General features: G+C 35.3%; 2 long non-coding RNA genes across 2 annotated transcripts; both read left to right on the forward strand.

Moving 5' to 3' along the window:
• Nucleotides 1-1,810: 1,810 nt before the first annotated feature.
• LOC121204539 (uncharacterized) lies at nt 1,811-3,461 on the forward strand. The gene is made up of 3 exons (XR_005899586.1): nt 1,811-1,885; nt 2,404-2,489; nt 3,416-3,461. It is a non-coding gene; the product is annotated as an uncharacterized lncRNA (long non-coding RNA).
• A 6,200-nt stretch (nt 3,462-9,661) lies between these two features.
• LOC121204540 (uncharacterized) lies at nt 9,662-11,342 on the forward strand. The gene is made up of 3 exons (XR_005899587.1): nt 9,662-9,764; nt 10,285-10,370; nt 11,297-11,342. It is a non-coding gene; the product is annotated as an uncharacterized lncRNA (long non-coding RNA).
• The last annotated feature ends 6,953 nt before the right edge of the window (nt 11,343-18,295 follow it).

Here is an 18,295-nt window from a genome sequence, read left to right on the forward strand (position 1 = left end):
AAACATGAAGATGATGTCTTTCTTTTATTTTTAACTAATATTATTTATTTTTACTAAAGTTAATTAATATAATTTAAACATTATTTTAACTTAAAAATCACCATTTACCATCCATTAATAATAGTTGTGGCATATTTTCCAATTAAAACCATCCACTTATTCATTTAGTCCCATTTAATTCATAAAAACTAATAGTTTTGTAGCTTTTACGATTTAGTCTTTTTTTTTCCTAATTAACTCTAAATCATTAAAATTTTTGGGCCGAACTTCAATACACCTATATAGTAACTCAAATATTTAGAGGATCGGTTTACAAAAATAAGGTCTCGATACCTTATTTTTCAAAAGCACTTGACTTTAGGGACAACCACTTGTACTTAACTAATTATCTAACTAAATAAAAGTATCAAATAAAAATTCAGTATATCATAATACTTGACTCGTAAATATTAAATAATATTTACAGACTCACTCGTCGTAATTGTGGTTACGAAACCACTATTTTTGACACCATTGAAAAACGTATTATTACATCAAATACCAAAATATTAAAGTATAAAACATTTATTTGAAAATCATCCGAGTACTCCTCCATCAGCTGTGTTCATGTCCTAACCTCAAGGGTTATCTAAAATGTCATAAAATCAAATGGGTGAGTTGTTTAAGCCCGATGTGAGTTCTAACTCAACTATTAAACATGAATTTAGTATATAAATCAAAAGAATATTATATAGAATTTATATAGTTTAATTCCACAGAGTTTTGACTTAGGTAACAATTAATAATTTAGACACACATTTCATAAAAATAGCATAATTTAATTATCAGAGTAGTTTTTCATATATCAATATGCATGAGGATGTCAATGCAGAGTTTTTTCAAAAATCAGTGCAAGTTTTTCACAAACAATCCTACCTATCTTTGATACACAGCAATAAAGAGTTCCCAAAACTCGTCCATCCAATAACACTCCACGTTGTGGCCAAGCCACTCAATAGCATTGTGGTCAAGCCACTCAATAACGTTGTGGTCAAGCTACTCAATAACGTTGTGATCAAGCCACTCAATATAACAGATAAGCTGCATGTTGTTGTCAAACCACTCAATATCATAAACAAGTTAATGTTGTGGTCAAGATACTCAATAACATTATGGCCAAGCCACTTAATATTGTACTAAAGCTTCCAAAGTCTTCCTCCTTTCATAATCATCCCAACCCCATGCATATGATATGACATATGAATGATATTCTTAGTGGGCATGCTTAACATGCATATCATATATCTCAATTTCAATATCAGTCGCATGATTTATATATCACGCATATCATATAATGCCAACATATCACACATGACGAGTATTGGCATATAAACATATTTTCATAATCAATTCGGAGTACTTATGTGACAGCCCAAAATTGACCCTAGTCGGGAAGTGGTTTCGGGACCACAAAACCGAGTTACAAGAAAATTTATTATAATTTTAATTGCATATATTAAATGTGGTAGTGTATGTGTGGAAATAATAAAGGTTTAAAATTAGCCTTAGTAATGTGGATTTTCATGAAAGGACTTAGTTGAGAAATTTAGAAAAGATGATAGATAAATTGAAAGGATTAAATAATAACAAGGTGAGAAAGTATGGATTTGCATGTCAAAATGCCCTTAATTCATGAAGTGGCCGGCCATGTGATGATGGTCCTCCATTAAGTCAAGTTAAATACAATTTTATAATGGTAAATGATAAAATAATCTAAATAGAAACATAAATTAATAAGAAATGGAAGGTGGGAGAGTGTCATCTTCTCTTTGCAAAACCGAACATAAAGGAAGAAGGAAAGAAAAATGGTTAAAAAGCATTCGGTCAACTTAAGGGATTAATCAAGGTAAGATTGCATGTTATTTTTCATTAAATTTTGTTAAATTTAGTTAATAGACAAATCCATATTATAACCCATAGGGTGATTTCTCTATTTGGTGAAAAAAAAATGAGGAACTACGTGCTCAAATGAAATGAAAAAAAAAATGATATTGCATCGAAATTGTATATTCGGCATTTAAAATTAAGTACATAGGTGATGTTAGATTGATCTTGCATATTCGGCTATATAGTATGCACATTGGTGAAATTTCTTTGATTCTATACAATCGACCAAATGAGGAGGTTGGTTTACAAAGTTGAGTTTGATTCATAATTATGTATATTTGAATGTAATCATATTTGGCATAATATTATTTTGGAAGGGATAATACATTTGGCTTTGAGATATAATATGAACATTAGTTGAGACTTGGATGTCTTGAACAAGGATGATTGTAAAAAAAAAATGGAATTATTAAATTTATATATATATAGGTATCTTGCAAGGTAAATTAAATTACTAAACTTATTTATTTAATCAAGCTCAAGAATCCAAAGGAGGGGAATCAAGCAAAGGCAAAGCAAAGAATATTGAGTAGTTGATTGGGAATCACTTCATCCGACCTAAGGTAAGTCATTAAGCATATATTTTGTATCAATTTAAATGGTTATAACGTCTATGTAATGATGCTGGATGGAACGATAAATATATATATTTATACATGTATGCATGGGGTGATGAAAGTATTGAATAAAAAGAAAAGAGGTGAGATGAATTGAGTTGTTGGTTTAGGCACTAAGTGTGCGGGTGTAAACATTTATGATCATGAGATTGGCACTAAGTGTGCGGGTTTAAATTGTACAGCACTAAGTGTGCGAGTTTACAGTACATGGCACTAAGTGTGCGCGGTTGATTATTAAGCACTATGTGTGCGAACCCAATATATATTTTCTATAAATTATTTACATTAAGGGTGCGACTTTACCGAGTCGATTTTGGACAGCGGAAAAAGGTAAGTGTGCGAACTTGAAATGCATGGTACTAAGTGTGTGAGTTTAAAGTGCATGGCACTGAGTGTGCATGGGTGATTACTAAACATTATGTGTGCAACCCAATATATATATTTTCCATAAATTATTTACACGAAGGGTGCGGCTTTACCGAGTCAATTTTGGACAGCGGAAAAGGTAAGTACCTTGAGTTCATGGCTAATAGGCGCTATGTTTATATTTGGAGTTGAGCTTGGTAAGTTTTGAACCTATGTGACGATTATAGTTGAAGTGACGTACATAAGGTTCATTGTGGAATAGGTGAAAGTTCGTTTAATTGTATGATTATAACGAAAATAAAATGATGTATGAAAGGTCAATGTAGGACTTGGTATGAGATTGAACCATAGGGTTTAAGGAACTATGGTATAGTTTGGTATGGATGGAGTACTTAACCTCATTTCATTGTTTCCTGTTGTGATAATTTTATTAATGGATGGTTGTGGAATGCTTATGGCTTACTGAGTTATATACTCATTCGGTGTTTGCTTGTCACCTATTCTAGGTTTCTTGGACTCGTCTCTTTTTGCGTGATCGTGCCGTCGTCGAAGTCATCACACCGGCTAGCAACCTTTGGTACTTTCTTCTTAGTTGGTCTAGGAGAACATTTCGGCATGTATAGGCTATTATGTTATGTTTGAACTTTGGTATGTAAACTTTTAGCCATGCGAAAATGGCATAAATGTTCGGTTGGATTTGGTTTTATAACGTTAGGTCGTAAGTCTTGGTAATACGATCTTTATGTCATGGTTGATTATTTTTGGTGTTAAAATTTATGTTATGGCAAAAGTGTAGTAGGGGGGGATGTTTGACAATGATTAGCCTTTGGTATGGCTAGTCATGATTATAATTTTGTGATATATATGATGAATTACTAGTTAGATCAATAAGAAATCACTAAATGGACATAGTTGCTTCAGTAACAGATGCTGGCAGCAGCAGTGATGTGGGATTGAAAAATTACAACAATTAGTAGGAATGGAATTAAATAGTGGATAAATTATTTAATCGAAGCTCGATGAGTCTATTTTCATATAGAAGTAACGAAACAATCATATGGACAGTATGTTAAGAGATATTCAGGTTCTCGCGAGACAGGGCCAGAACGGTTTCTGGGTTCCCTGTTCCGACTTTGTAAATTTATTATGAATTAACCAGAGATAATTAGGAGCCATGCCATATATGTATAGATTCCTCTTTAAGTCTAGTTTCTATAGAAATAAACGGCATCAGTATTGAAGTTCTGTACAGGGAGATATCCAGGTCGTAATGCACAAAGGTCAGTGTAGTGGACCCCAGTAACATGGGAGACTTTGACTAATAAACTGTACTAATTGGCCCGACCAAAAATTCTAGAAAAAAATATGTAGATGGGAATATGAGTCTAGTTTCAAGGAAAATTCACAGAACTGGATTTCGAGTCCCAGAGCTCAAGATATGATTTTTAAAGTGACTAGTACGCAGATTGGCAGCTTGTCTGGAAAAATTTTTAATAAGTGGTTTGAAGTCTGTTAACACCTCGTGTTCGACTCCGGCGACGGTCTCGGGTTCGGGGTGTCACATTTGATTGGTATTAGAGCTATGGTTTAGTCGGTTCTAGGACTACCATAGCACGTATGAGTCTAGCTATACATGCCTTAATGTTAATGTTTAAATGTGTGATGACTTCTGACGGTTAAAATTTTTGTTTTGGTTAGTAAATGGATCCCGGTGTAGAGAGAACCTTGGCGGATGACGTTGAAAGTGTAGCGGCTGCTCCTGCACAAGGGACGCCGCCTGTTGAACCTCAGTCATCTGCGAATAATCAAGGTGAGGGGGCTAAACAAGCCTTCTTTACCATGATGAATGAGTGGGTCGCGCAATATGCCCGAACCAATCCGGCTGTCCAACAATTCCCGAATTTGAATAATCCACCCCAAGAGCCCGTAATGCCATCAGTTGCTGATCCTGTGAGGCTGAGTAAACCACCTGTAGACTTGATTAGGAAGCGCGGGGCTGAGGAGTTCAAGGCCATAGTTACTGATGATGCCGAAAGGGCCGAGTTCTGGCTTGATAACACCATTCGGGTGTTCGATGAACTGTCATGCACACCCGATGAATGTCTAAAGTGTGCTATATCTTTGTTGCGAGACTCAGCCTACTACTGGTGGAGGACCTTGATTTCCATAGTCCCAAACGAACGAGTTACTTGGGATTTCTTCCAAGCGGAATTTCGAAAGAAATATATTAGTCAACGGTTCATCGATCAAAAGTGTAAGGAATTCTTGGAACTCAAGCAAGGCCGTATGACAGTATCTGAGTACGAACATGAATTCGTAAGGCTCAGTAGGTATGCCCGGGAGTGTGTAGCTGATGAGGTTGCTATGTGCAAAAGATTTGAAGAAGGATTGAATGAAGATTTAAAGCTACTAGTGGGTATTCTGGAGATAAAAGAATTCGTGACACTAGTCGAACGAGCCTGCAAGGCGGAAGAACTTGGAAAGGGGAAGAAGAAGGCTGAATTTGAAGCTAGAGACTATCGTAAAAGATCGACGGGTAAAGCTCCGTTCTCAGCTGTAAAGAAGTTCAGGGAGGACACTAATAAGTCGAGGATGACTGCGGGAATTTCCATCAGAGCACGACCATCGACGGACTCCCGAACTACTTCGGTAGCTAGTGTGGGCAATAATCGTCTAGAGAGACCTGAGTGTCCCCAATGTGGAAGACGACACATAGGTCAATGTTGGGGTAAGTCTATTAACAGGGCCTGTTACGGATGCGGTTCGAAGGACCACTTCATTAGAGATTGCATGGAGCTTGATGAGAAGAATAAGGTTCAAGGTGCAAGACCTAGTGGAGTGACAACTAGAGGTAGACCACCGAGAATTTTAGGAGGTAGGGGTGGTAGTCAGAGAGGGGTCTCTGATACGGCTGTTCGAGCCGAGAACCGTACTCCTGCTAGAGCATATGCCATTCGCGCACGAGAGGAGGCATCCTCCCCTGACGTCATCACTGGTACCTTCACTCTCTTTGATACTAATGTGATTGCATTGATTGACCCTGGCTCTACTCATTCATATGTATGTGAAACCTTAGCATCCAGTAAGACTCTACCTGTTGAGTCTACTGAGTTCGTAATTCGGGTGTCAAATCCCTTGGGTCGTTACGTGCTTGTCGACAAAGTGTGTAAGAGATGTCCCCTAGTAATTCGAGGTTCTTGTTTTCCGGCGGACTTGATGCTTCTGCCGTTTGATGAATTTGATGTTATTCTTGGTTTGGATTGGCTGACCGCGCATGATGCGGTTGTGAATTGCAAAAGCAAGACTATTGATTTGAGGTGCGCAAATAACAAAGTAATCCGAGTTGAGTCTACGGATTTGGAGGGGTTGCCAGCTGTAATATCAGCAATGTTGGCCCAGAAATATGTAAGAAAAGGGTGCGAAGCATACCTTGCGTATGTACTTGATGATAAAGAATTAGAAAAGAAACCCGAAACTGTGCGGGTGGTTTGTGAATACCCAGATGTTTTTCCTGAAGAATTACCGGGTTTACCACCTGTTCGGGAGGTAGAGTTTGGTATTGAGCTTGTACCTGGAACTACGCCAATTTCGATAGCTCCGTATCGTATGGCACCAACCGAGTTAAAGGAATTGAAAGCTCAATTGCAAGAGTTGACGGATAGAGGTTTCGCTCGACCAAGTTTCTCACCTTGGGGTGCACCAGTATTGTTCGTGAAAAAGAAGGACAGAACCATGAGGTTGTGCATTGACTATCGTCAGTTGAATAAAGTGACCATAAAGAATAAATATCCGTTACTGCGTATTGATGATTTGTTTGATCAATTAAAGGGAGCCTCAGTGTTTTCAAAGATAGATTTGAGATCGGGTTATTATCAGTTGCGGATTCGAGATTCGGACGTACCCAAAACTACTTTCAGAACGAGGTACGGTCACTACGAGTTCTTAGTGATGCCATTCAGGCTCACTAATGCCCCTGCGGTATTTATGGATTTGATGAATCGGATCTTCAGACCCTATTTGGATCGGTTCGTAGTTGTGTTCATTGATGACATCTTGGTCTATTCAAGAGATGAGACTGAACATGCTGAACACCTGAGATTAGCGTTGCAAATTTTGCGGGATAAGCAGTTATATGCGAAGTTCAGTAAGTGTGAGTTCTGGTTAAGAGAGGTTAGCTTCTTGGGTCATGTGGTATCCGCATCGGGTATTCGAGTTGACCCGAGCAAAATTTCAGCCATACTTAATTGGAAGCCTCCAAGAAATGTTACCAAAGTTCGGAGCTTCCTGGGGCTCGCCGGTTATTACCGACGATTTGTAAAAGGTTTCTCGATGATAGCCACACCAATGACGAAGCTACTTCAAAAGGATGCTAAGTTCGAATGGACGGAGAAATGTCAGAAAAGCTTCGATCAACTGAAAACTCATTTGACTGAAGCTCCAATTTTAGTACAACCCGAATCAGGCAAAGAGTTTGTCATTTATAGTGACGCATCCCTACTCGGGTTGGGTTGCGTATTGATGCAAGAAGGTCGAGTTGTGGCCTATGCGTCGAGACAATTGAAGCCACATGAGAGAAATTATCCAACCCATGATCTCGAACTAGCCGCCATCGTATTTGCTTTGAAAATATGGCGACATTATTTGTTTGGCGAAAAGTGCCATGTATTTTCGGATCACAAAAGTCTCAAATATTTGATGACTCAAAGAGACTTAAATCTGCGACAAAGACGTTGGCTTGAGTTGTTGAAAGATTACGAGCTTGTCATTGATTACCACCCGGGAAAGGCTAATGTGGTTGCGGACGCCTTAAGCCGAAAATCGTTGTTTGCTTTACGAGCGATGAATGTGCACTTGTCTATTCTACCCGACAATGTGTTAGTAGCTGAATTAAAAGCCAAACCATTATTGATTCATCAAATTCGTGAAGCCCAGAAAGTTGATGATGAATTGGTTGCAAAACGGGCTGAGTGTGTTCCGAACAAGGAATCGGAGTTTCAAATGGATGACGATGATTGTTTGAGGTTCAGAAGTCGTTTGTGTGTTCCAAGGAATTCGGAACTTATTTCGATGATTTTGAATGAGGCTCATAGTGGCCGAATGTCTATCCACCCGGGTAGTACTAAAATGTACAACGATCTGAAACGTCAATTTTGGTGGCCGGGCATGAAACGAGACATTTCTGAATTTGTTTCAAGGTGTTTGATATGTCAACAAGTAAAAGCGGAACATCAAGTGCCATCTGGATTACTTCAGCCAATCATGATACCCGAATGGAAATGGGATCAAGTGACAATGGACTTTGTGTCTGGGTTACCTCTGACTCAGAATAAGAAAGACTCGGTCTGGGTTATTGTTGATAGATTGACCAAGTCTGCTCATTTTATCCCTGTCCGTACAGATTTTTCGCTCGATAAATTGGCAGAAATATACATCTCCCAAATTGTTCGATTGCATGGTGTACCTATTTCTATCGTGTCAGATAGAGACCCAAGATTTACATCGCGATTTTGGAAGAAATTGCAAGAAGCTTTGGGTACCAAGCTGCATTTTAGCACTGCTTTTCACCCCCAAACCGATGGTCTATCTGAACGAACAATTCAGATACTCGAGGATATGTTGAGATGTTGCGTCTTAGAGTTCTGTGGTTCATGGGAAAGATATTTGCCTTTGATTGAATTTGCTTATAACAATAGCTTTCAATCAAGCATTAAGATGGCACCTTACGAGGCTTTATACGGTCGCAAGTGCCGTACCCCATTATTTTGGACTGAACTTAGTGAAAGTAAAATTTTTGGGGTTGATTTGATTAAGGATGCCGAGCAGAAAGTCCGAGTAATTCGCGAAAGTTTGAAAGCCTCTTCGGATCGTCAAAAGTCGTATGCAGATTTGAAAAGAAAAGACATTGAATATCAGGTTGGAGATAAAGTATTTCTCAAAGTTTCACCCTGGAAGAAGGTGCTTAGATTTGGTCGTAAGGGCAAATTGAGTCCGAGGTTCATCGGTCCGTACGAAGTGTCCGAACGAGTTGGACCAGTTGCATACCGATTAATTTTACGCCCTGAGCTTGAAAAGATTCACAATGTTTTCCATGTCTCGATGCTTCGACGATATAGGTCCGACCCGTCACACGTAATCACTCCATCTGAGATCGAGATTCAGCCTAACTTGAGTTATGAAGAAGAACCGGTTCGCATTTTGATGCGTGAAGTAAAAGAGTTGCGAAATAAGAAAATCCCATTAGTGAAGGTGTTGTGGCATAAACACGGAATTGAAGAAGCCACTTGGGAACTTGAGGACTCTATGAAGGATCGATATCCAAAATTATTCACCGGTAAGATTTTCGGGGACGAAAATTTCTTGAGTGGGGGAGAGTTGTGACAGCCCAAAATTGACCCTAGTCGGGAAGTGGTTTCGGGACCACAAAACCGAGTTACAAGAAAATTTATTTTAATTTTAATTGCATATATTAAATGTGGTAGTGTATGTGTGGAAATAATAAAGGTTTAAAATTAGCCTTAGGAATGTGGATTTTCATGAAAGGACTTAGTTGAGAAATATAGAAAAGATGATAGATAAATTGAAAGGATTAAATAATAACAAGGTGAGAAAGTATGGATTTGCATGTCAAAATGCCCTTAATTCATGAAGTGGCCGGCCATGTGATGATGGTCCTCCATTAAGTCAAGTTAAATACAATTTATAATGGTAAATGATAAAATAATCTAAATAGAAACATAAATTAATAAGAAATGGAAGGTGGGAGAGTGTCATCTTCTCCTTGCAAAACCGAACATAAAGGAAGAAGGAAAGAAAAATGGTTAAAAAGCATTCGGTCAACTTAAGGGATTAATCAAGGTAAGATTGCATGTTATTTTTCATTAAATTTTGTTAAATTTAGTTAATAGACAAATCCATATTATAACCCATAGGGTGATTTCTCTATTTGGTGAAAAAAAAAATGAGGAACTATGTGCTCAAATGAAATGAAAAAAAAAATGATATTGCATCGAAATTGTATATTCGGCATTTAAAATTAAGTACATAGGTGATGTTAGATTGATCTTGCATATTCGGCTATATAGTATGCACATTGGTGAAATTTCTTTGATTCTATACAATCGACCAAATGAGGAGGTTGGTTTACAAAGTTGAGTTTGATTCATAATTATGTATATTTGAATGTAATCATATTTGGCATAATATTATTTTGGAAGGGATAATACATTTGGCTTTGAGATATAATATGAACATTAGTTGAGACTTGGATGTCTTGAACAAGGATGATTGTAAAAAAAAAAATGGAATTATTAAATTTATATATATATAGGTATCTTGCAAGGTAAATTAAATTACTAAACTTATTTATTTAATCAAGCTCAAGAATCCAAAGGAGGGGAATCAAGCAAAGGCAAAGCAAAGAATATTGAGTAGTTGATTGGGAATCACTTCATCCGACCTAAGGTAAGTCATTAAGCATATATTTTGTATCAATTTAAATGGTTATAACGTCTATGTAATGATGCTGAATGGAACGATAAATATATATATTTATACATGTATGCATGGGGTGATGAAAGTATTGAATAAAAAGAAAAGAGGTGAGATGAATTGAGTTGTTGGTTTAGGCACTAAGTGTGCGGGTGTAAACATTTATGATCATGAGATTGGCACTAAGTGTGCGGGTTTAAATTGTACAGCACTAAGTGTGCGAGTTTACAGTACATGGCACTAAGTGTGCGCGGTTGATTATTAAGCACTATGTGTGCGAACCCAATATATATTTTCTATAAATTATTTACATTAAGGGTGCGACTTTACCGAGTCGATTTTGGACAGCGGAAAAAGGTAAGTGTGCGAACTTGAAATGCATGGTACTAAGTGTGTGAGTTTAAAGTGCATGGCACTGAGTGTGCGTGGGTGATTACTAAACATTATGTGTGCAACCCAATATATATATTTTCCATAAATTATTTACACGAAGGGTGCGGCTTTACCGAGTCAATTTTGGACAGCGGAAAAGGTAAGTACCTTGAGTTCATGGCTAATAGGCGCTATGTTTATATTTGGAGTTGAGCTTGGTAAGTTTTGAACCTATGTGACGATTATAGTTGAAGTCACGTACATAAGGTTCATTGTGGAATAGGTGAAAGTTCGTTTAATTGTATGATTATAACGAAAATAAAATGATGTATGAAAGGTCAATGTAGGACTTGGTATGAGATTGAACCATAGGGTTTAAGGAACTATGGTATAGTTTGGTATGGATGGAGTACTTAACCTCATTTCATTGTTTCCTGTTGTGATAATTTTATTAATGGATGGTTGTGGAATGCTTATGGCTTACTGAGTTATATACTCATTCGGTGTTTGCTTGTCACCTATTCTAGGTTTCTTGGACTCGTCTCTTTTTGCGTGATCGTGCCGTCGTCGAAGTCATCACACCGGCTAGCAACCTTTGGTACTTTCTTCTTAGTTGGTCTAGGAGAACATTTCGGCATGTATAGGCTATTATGTTATGTTTGAACTTTGGTATGTAAACTTTTAGCCATGCGAAAATGGCATAAATGTTCGGTTGGATTTGGTTTTATAACGTTAGGTCGTAAGTCTTGGTAATACGATCTTTATGTCATGGTTGATTATTTTTGGTGTTAAAATTTATGTTATGGAAAAAGTGTAGTAGGGGGGGGATGTTTGACAATGATTAGCCTTTGGTATGGCTAGTCATGATTATAATTTTGTGATATATATGATGAATTACTAGTTAGATCAATAAGAAATCACTAAATGGACATAGTTGCTTCAGTAACAGATGCTGGCAGCAGCAGTGACGTGGGATTGAAAAATTACAACAATTAGTAGGAATGGAATTAAATAGTGGATAAATTATGTAATCGAAGCTCGATGAGTCTATTTTCATATAGAAGTAACGAAACAATCATATGGACAGTATGTTAAGAGATATTCAGGTTCTCGCGAGACAGGGCCAGAACGGTTTCTGGGTTCCCTGTTCCGACTTTGTAAATTTATTATGAATTAACCAGAGATAATTAGGAGCCATGCCATATATGTATAGATTCCTCTTTGAGTCTAGTTTCTAAAGAAATAAACGACATCAGTATTGAAGCTCTGTACAGGGAGATATCCAGGTCGTAATGCACAAAGGTCAGTGTAGTCGACCCCAGTAACATGGGAGACTTTGACTAATAAACTGTACTAATTGGCCTGACCAAAAATTCTAGAAAAAAATATGTAGATGGGCATATGAGTCTAGTTTCAGGAAAAATTCACAGAACTGGATTTCGAGTCCTAGAGCTCAAGATATGATTTTTAAAGTGACTAGTACGCAGATTGGCAGCTTGTCTGGAAAAATTTTTAATAAGTGGTTTGAAGACTGTTAACACCTCGTGTTCGACTCCGGCGACGGTCTCGGGTTCGGGGTGTCACAACTTACTTGAGAATCACCTTTTTAGAGGTTTAGTATCCCTTTTTTAATGCATAGTGTATTCCAACAGTATATCCATTATTAATAAATGTAAATAATTTATTTAACAATGATCCACATTTTTTTATTTAATATTAAGTTAAAACCCATGCCTAATCGAAGCGAATCCGATGTGAAAACTCCTTCTAACACCCACTTTCATATTTAATTAAATCTACCTTGGATCTAAACACAAAATGAATAATCCATCATTGAAACACCCTTCATAAATATTTGATAAACAGTTAGGCTTTGGCTTTTATGACAATACTTACTCTTGTGATATTTAAAACAAATATATGAACTATTTTCAAAATTACTGACATTCCAAAACAGTCGTATTTGGTCATTCATCATCAAAACAATATGGTAACACCCGATACCAGGCTTGGTCATCGAGCCTAAATATAAAGATGTCACACCACCGTCTCACTACTTGTACATTACAATGTTCATTTTATTAAAGCCTACACATGTTATTCTTCGCATTTGCACATGTTTTAAGACGTACATACATTAATCATCATTAAATTATCATGGACTTACATCAATGTACCTTACCGAGTTACATAATCAAGCATTTGGACCACTTAGCAAAGTTTAAAAATTACACATGTAGGTATCAATACTAACCCTAAGGTATCAATATTTTTTAAAGGATATCGATAACACCTAGAAAATCGATACCAAACTTGCATTATGTTTCTCTCTCAAAGATCATACTGTAAAACATTATCGGTACCTATCATAGAGTATTGATATATTTACACTGAGTATCGATACTTGAGCAAAGGTATTGATACCAAACCTTTATACTGACTTCCCTGCATGTTTCAAAACACAGAGGTATTATTTTTAAAACCTAATTATTGATACCTCTGCTATAGTCCTAAAAAATACAGCATACAAAAGTATTTAGTCCATTCCAATTTAGTTTCTAAACATCATGCATCAAATACTTCGACAAATAATCATCCAAGAGGTTAAATTTAACAGTAAACGTCAGAACATGTCCGAACAAGAAACATCTTGCCATCATCAATGTTCATAAACCTAAGCATATTTATAACTCATAAACCTCATAAATAAAAGCAATAACCAGCAAAATGTTCAGAACTAAAATTGCTATAAACAGGTCTACTACATTGCCTTATTCCCTAAAATGTAAATAAATAATGAACACCTACGAAATATTAACAAGTCTTCCATGGATCACTCCCTCGGAAAAAAACCACATTGCCCACACCAAAATATCACTTATCTGTATATGTTGAAAAGAGTAGGTGAGCTTAAACAAACAAAGTGAATAATTAGAATAATAACTATGCAAACATGTCATCATACAACCAAAAAACAACCATATATATACAATTATCATATTCTGTTGTCAAGTGCCATATAATACCTATTCATTCCTTGTCTATTAGTTAATTTACATAGCATTTACGTACTCATTCAAGCATATATCACATAACACATATTCCATTAATCATATATCACATTTCACACATTCACGTATAATGATAAATTGGCTCTTGAGGTATGAAACATAAAGTGGGCACTATCACCACACATTGAATATACGAATCTCCAATCACACCAAATGACTAATTGAGTCAAACATATCATATAAATGAATCATATAGCTAACGCTCTGGAATGACAGAAATGTGCAAATATACACAATCACAACAAGTAATAAAGTGACAAGTAAATGTTGAGTTATCGTACCCACAGGGAGTGTGAAAAGGATTATTTATGAATGCAATTTTAAAAACACTTTGGTGAAGAAAATAATTTGATTTGAGAAGGTGATTAAAAACTAGGATTTTAACTAAGTAAAATAAAAATAAAATAAATAACAGTTCCAATGTATGATATCAAAATATGATTTTAATCAAGATGACATAATTGTGCTAGGTTAATTACATTTCTTAACTTAGAATTATTAAACTATGTTTATGTTGTTACGAATAAATTTATGGCAACTCAGAAATTTGCTAACTTATGAACATACTCACCTACCAAAATCCATTCATCTCTTGAATATACCTCTATGTCAATTCAACCGATTAAACAAATTTTAATAGGCAAATGTGTTAATGCACATACATACTTATGAAATTAAAATAATCTCTTGTACATATCTCTATGTCAAATCAAACAATTAATTCAATCTCATAAGCACATAAAAGATTACGTGAGGTAACAATGTATTTCTATCTTAAAACAGTTTAATCACAATAATCTTGCAAGTTATGCAAGGCAAATATATTGTTAGATACCGTTGCTAATTTAACCCTCAGCTACCTTAGATGATTAAACATGCATTGATTAAGTATCTTGTCAATTAATTACAATTTCAATCCATTTAAATAATTAATTCATTAGTTACCTTACAACTGTAATGCAAGAATAACTTAGTCATGGTTTTACTTAATCAAACATCTTCTTGAGGCCTATAACAACACAAACATAATTTTAATAAATTAAGTACCCGAAATGAAATCAACCTAACATGAATTAAATTTAAGCCATATCAGTTGAATTAAACATTTCAACATCACAAATATTCATAGACATTTATCAAATCCAGTGTTTCTCTATGGCTTGAATGGTTTGCTCCACTCTTCCTTCTCTGCTTGTTCTTATTAAACTGAGGCTGCTACGAACACTTTAATGATGCTTCAAATGGTGGGTGAATGACTCTTTTTCAAGAGGTGAAATCAGCAAAAGAATAAATAAAAATAGATGGGAAATGAAGAGAGAAAATTGAGAGACAAGAGAAGAGATGAGAAAGTTGAGGTGTGTTTCAAATGAACAACCAAGAGGGGTTTTTATAGGTTGAGAAGGCTGCTAAAAATAGTCAAAATCAGCAACCAAAGAGCCCTCCCATGGTCGGCCACACATGTGGCAAGTTTAAAGATTTCAAACTTGCTATATTGAGGTAGGGGCAAATCTAGAAAGGCACAAATAGTGGGGGGTTTGTTTGCAATTTGAAAAAGTATTTAAGGGTCATTTTGCAAGATAATTAATCAGCCAAGCAAGATGATTGGGTCAGCATGTGGGACAGTTTTGGGCTGCCCAGTACTTGGCCAATTCAGTTTTCTTGGTTCAGCTCAACTGGGCCACTTTTCATAATTAATTAATAATAATTTATTTAACCCAAATTAAATTGGATATAAATTAAAATTAATTATATTATGAATTAATGCACATAATTTGGACTGGCTTAGACTGAAAAATTAATTTTCCTTGATGCTTTATAAATTGTTTCTCGATTTTGTGCTTCAACAATGTCTACCAAGCCGTTTTTCGCTCTTTGTGCAAATTTGTCAAAAATAATCAAATTTAATTATAAATTAATTAAAATTCACTATGTTAATAATTTAAGTACAAAATAATTATTTTATAATAATTATATATTTTTCGACAAGAATTTTACCGAACTTGCATGAATTTGAGTTAAAAAAGGCATGAAAAAGTGTGTATATTTTCGTGTTTCCACACCCATAAACTTAATTCAATGATCGTCCTGAGTAATGCACAAATTTGAAAAGAATTTCTCAAAAATACCTTTGAAAAATTCCTTCAGAACAACATTCTTCCCAACAATCATGAATTTGGTATACTTATGCTCAAGAACAAGAAATTTGATATTTATGCTACTTATACATACATATCATTCAAATTAATCTCAATCATTCTTATGATAGCAAAAATTAGATTAAATGCTTGAAGACATGTTAATCCCTACCAACTTGATTTTATGTCCTTATTCAAGATTAAGCTACAATCATTAAGTTTAACTTATGCCTTCATATTTTGAACATAGCAATTTCTCTCCACTAATGTAGGTAGCATAGAAACTTGAATCAATAGGTCTTTAACAAGGTTGTAATGTGGCTAGGCTAGGGGTGAGTAAAAGATAAATTTAGGCTAAAAACCCCAGACTTAGCTTCAATAGGACCTTCAGAATATTTACCTTCAATACACCAACTAACTTTGCTTTCACATGTTGTTTTGTAAATCTGTTTTCTTTCAAGTACACATTGTAACAGTCTGATTTTGTCCAGTGGTTTCGAGACCACGTAATCGATTCTGAAAAATATTTTAATACTATTTTCTGTGTCTTTGATATGTGAATTTATATCTACGAAGTTTCTATGATTTAATTTGTCTGTTTCTATGGTTAATTATGAAATAGGATTTAATTGCATAAATAATAAAATTTGCATGCCATTTATTCAATGTGTTTAATTAGCATGGCTTTGGATTATTTTGGCCTTATGTGGCAATTACTCCATTGAATTTACGAGTGGTCATAAATGACCTTGTTTTATGAAATAGATATGTTTATTAATGAGGGATATAATAGTAATTCATGCTTTAACATGAATTAAAGAAAACAAATTTCATGCTTGTGTTCATAAAACACATATGAGAACTGAAAATCAAAGAAAATAAAGAGAAGAAAACCATTTTAGGTTTTGGCTAGCTGAATCCTTGATTAATGTATGAATTTTCATCTGTTTTTGATAATTTCTACATTTTTGTGATCATTGCTTCGTGTTCTTTAAAACCCATGTCTGAATTTATGTTTCTATTGAAGATTATGAAAAGTGCCATTGATGATTATATGAGCTTTGTAATGTTTTTATATGGATTATGTAAGATATATGTGAGATTATCATGTTTTGTTCTTGAATTTTTGATGGAATAGAGCTATTTGGGCTAATTTGTGAAAATGAGGCTTTGAAGGTCTAAATTGTGATTTAAATATGTTATTTGGGCTTGTATGTAAGCTATGTATATTCGGCCAAGCTATAGTCTTGGTGAATTTTGTATATTTGTGATTTTGTGAAAAATGGACTAAATTGTCAAAGTGTGAAAATGCATGGGTTAAAATGAAAAGTGCCCTAAATATGTATTCATGGATTATTTTGAATGAAATGAATGATTGAATGGTTGAATTTGAATTGTAATAGATCAAGAACAAAGAAAATCAGACTTAGATCGAGGGAAGTCCAAAATAGTTGACTCGTTTTCATTCGAAATTCGTACGAGGTAAGTCAAATTACAATTTCGTGTTGAATTGACTAAATTTTACGCATACAAATTTTAATCTGTATTAGACGGCCTTGAGAGCCTGATGAATAAATTTCAAATAAACTCTGATATTATGTTAGTATATGAAAAGCTCTGTATGTTTATAAAAGAACGTTGACATTGATCTGAGATATCGAGGAAGATCGTGTCTGGGACACAGGCCTCGATTTGAGATTTACGTGTAAGACCATGTCTGGGACATAGGCATCGTATCTGATTTTGAGTAAGACCCTGTCTGGGATAGAGGCATCATACTGAATTACATGTAAGACCACGTCCGGGACGTCGGCATTGTATCCGTTTATGAGTGTCTGTATCGTTTCTGAACTGTTTGATGATAGAATATGTAACGCCCCATACCCGAGACCGTTGCTGGAGTCAAACACGAGGTGTTAACAGACTTAATTCATTTACTTACACTGTTCATTTTAAAATTTCCAGACAAGCTGGCTAACTGCATCACAGTCACTTTAAAAATCATATCTCGAGTTCCAAAACTCGAAAACCGATTCCGTAAATTTTTCCTGAAACTAGACTCATATATTCATCTATAATTTTTTTTAGAATTTTTGGTCAAGCCAATTAGTACAGTTTATTAGTTAAATTCTCCCCTGTTTCAGGGTTCAACTACTCTGACCTTCATGTATTACGACTTAGATATCTCCCTTTACAGAGCTTCAATACTTATGTCGTTTGTTTCTAATGAAACTAGACTCAAAAAGGAATCTATACATATAAATCATGACTTCTAATTATCTCTGGTTAATTTATGGTAAATTTCAAAATTAGAACAGGG

Source organism: Gossypium hirsutum, chromosome A08 (assembly GCF_007990345.1).
Source record: "Gossypium hirsutum isolate 1008001.06 chromosome A08, Gossypium_hirsutum_v2.1, whole genome shotgun sequence".
Taxonomy (NCBI): domain Eukaryota; kingdom Viridiplantae; phylum Streptophyta; class Magnoliopsida; order Malvales; family Malvaceae; genus Gossypium; species Gossypium hirsutum.